General features: G+C 55.4%; 1 long non-coding RNA gene across 1 annotated transcript; it reads right to left on the reverse strand.

The window, feature by feature from the left end:
* Positions 1–1,110: 1,110 nt before the first annotated feature.
* On the reverse strand, positions 1,111–2,791 carry LOC122545830. Its single transcript, XR_006310604.1, has 2 exons — positions 2,357–2,791; positions 1,111–1,173 (listed from the first exon to the last, which is right to left on the reverse strand). It is a non-coding gene; the product is annotated as an uncharacterized LOC122545830 (long non-coding RNA).
* Positions 2,792–2,867: the final 76 nt, after the last annotated feature.

Consider the following 2,867-nt stretch of genomic DNA (forward strand, 5'->3'; position numbering starts at 1 on the left):
CACGGCCAATCCCACCCTAACCTGCACATCCCTGGGCACTACGGGACAATTTAGCACGGCCAATCCCACCAAAACCTGCACATCCCTGGGCACTACGGGACAATTTAGCACGGCCTATCCCACCCTAACTTGCACAGCCCTGGGCACTACGGGGACAATTTAGCATGGCCAATCCCACCCTAACCTGCACATCCCTGGGCACTACGGGACAATTTAGAACGGCCAATCCCACCCAAACCTGCACATCCCTGGACACTACGGGATAATTTAGCACAGCCAATCCCACCCAAATCTGCACATCCCTGGGCACTACGGGACAATTTAGCACGGCCAATCCCACCCTAACCTGCACATCCCTGGGCACTATGGGGACAATTTAGCACGGCCAACCCACCCTAACCTGCACATCCCTGGGCACTACGGGACAATTTAGCACGGCCAATCCCACCCTCACCTGCACATCCCTGGGCACTACGGGACAATTTAGCACGGCCAATCCCACCCTCACCTGCTCATCCCTGGGCACTAAGGACAATTTAGCACGGCCAATCCCACCCTAACCTGCACATCCCTGGGCACTAAGGACAATTTAGCACGGCCAATCCCACCCTAACCTGCACATCCCTGGGCACTAACGGGACAATTTAGCATGGCCAACCCACCCTAACCTGCACATCCCTGGGCACTACAGGGACAATTTAGCACGGTCAATCCCACCCTCACCTGCTCATCCCTGGGCACTACGGGACAATTTAGCACGGCCAATCCCACCCTAACCTGCACATCCCTGGGAACTACGGGACAGTTTAGCACAGCCAATCCCACCCTAACCTGCACATCCCTGGGCACTACGGGACAGTTTAGCACACGGCCAATCCCACCCTAACCTGCACATCCCTGGGAACTACGGGACAGTTTAGCACAGCCAATCCCACCCTAACCTGCACATCCCTGGGCACTACGGGACAATTTAGCACGGCCAATCCCACCCTAACCTGCACATCCCTGGGCACTACGGGACAGTTTATCATGGTTCTCCCAGGCAGACAGTCCTGGGAACAGGGTGTGAAGGGATTCCTACAGCTGCTCCTTCCAGGAGAACACAACTTACTTCAACTTCCTCCCTCCTTCGGCAATCTTCGTCTTGTTCAGTTGGCCGGATTTCTCCTCTGCCTGGAAGGAACGATGGGCAAGGTATCATCCGACATGTACATCAGTGCTCAGTTACTCTGGAGCTAACCCCCCTGTCCCTGGGAGTGGGGGGACAGTGTAGAGGGAGCTTTCCTCTGTATCTAACCCTCCTGTCCCTGGGAATGTTTGATGGGGGGACTGTGTAGAGGGATCTTTACTCTGTTTCTAACCCACTGTTGTCCCTGTCCTTAGATTCGTCTGTATCTAATCCTGTGCTGTCCCTGTCCCTGGGAGTGTTTGATGGGGGGGATGGTGTAGAGGGAGCTTTACTCTGTATCTAACCCCCTCTCCCAGGGAGTGGGTGACGGTGTAGAGGGAGCTTTACTCTGTATCTAGCCCCCTGTCCCTGGGAGTGGGGGATGGTGTAGAGGGAGCTTTACTCTGTATCTAACCCCCTGTCCCTGGGAGTGTTTGATGGGGGGACGGTGTAGAGGGAGCTTTACTCTATATCTAACCCCCTGTCCCTGGGAGTGGGGGATGGTGTAGAGGGATCTTTACTCTGTATCTAACCCCCTGTCCCTGGGAGTGGGGGACGGTGTAGAGGGAGCTTTACTCTGTATCGAGCCCCCTGTCCCTGGGAGTGGGGGACAGTGTAGAGGGAGCTTTACTCTGTATCTAACCCCCTCTCCCTGGGAGTGGGGGGATGGTGTAGACGGTGCTTTACTCTGAATCTAAGCCCCTGTCCCTGTGAGTCGGGGATGGTGTAGAGGAAGCTTTACTCTTTATCTAACCCCCTGTCCCAGGGAGTGTTTGATGGGGGGACAGTGTAGAGGAAGCTTTACTCTGTATCTAACCCCCGTCCCTGGGAGTGGGGGACGTTGTAGAGGGAGCTTTACTCTGTATCTAACCCCCTGTCCCTGTGAGTGGGGGGACAGTGTAGAGGGAGCTTTACTCTGTATCTAACCCCCTGTCCGTGGGAGTGTTTGATGAGGGGATGGTGTAGAGGGAGCTTTACTCTCTATCTAACCCCCTATCCCTGGGAGTGTTTGATCGGGGGACGGTGTAGAGGGAGCTTTACTTTTTATCTAAACCCCTGTCCCTGGGAGTGTTTGATGGGGGCATGGTGTAGAGGAAGCTTTACTCTGTATGTAACCCCGTGCTGTCCCTGTCCTGGGAGTGTTTCATGCAGGGACAGTGCTACCCGGGAGGACTGGGTGATACTTACAGGCGGGGTCACTGGTGAGCTGTCACCCATGGTGTAGGAGTGCTGGGACTGATTCCTCCAGCCTTTCACCTAGAGCAGAACGAGCACAGAACATTACATCCCAACAGTCACAGTCCGGTACATGCCACAGCCGGGAAAATGTCCAGCGCCAGAGTGTTCGGGATGTCGTAGAGGCAGCTGGAAAACATTAGGCAGGACCGAGCCTGGGGGAACAGACGAAACCGCACCGCACTCTAAGCACAGGTAAGCCTCTCAGATACCAGAGCAGGAAAAGCTCACCACACCTGCGCCGACATTCGACGCCATCGTGTGCCGATCTGACATTCCTGCTCTTTACCCGTAACCCTCGATGCACAGAGCAAAGGGGCGCAGTGAGGCTGTTCGCCCCTCAAGCCTGTTCCGTCACTCGGTGAGATCCGAGTTCCAGAGACCCCGTTTCCCTTAATCCCTCAGCTTCACGAAAATCAATCCACCTGCCAGGTTAGGGTGGGATTGGCCGTGCTAAATTGTC

This window comes from Chiloscyllium plagiosum, unplaced genomic scaffold (assembly GCF_004010195.1).
Source record: "Chiloscyllium plagiosum isolate BGI_BamShark_2017 unplaced genomic scaffold, ASM401019v2 scaf_26881, whole genome shotgun sequence".
In the NCBI taxonomy this organism is placed as follows: domain Eukaryota; kingdom Metazoa; phylum Chordata; class Chondrichthyes; order Orectolobiformes; family Hemiscylliidae; genus Chiloscyllium; species Chiloscyllium plagiosum.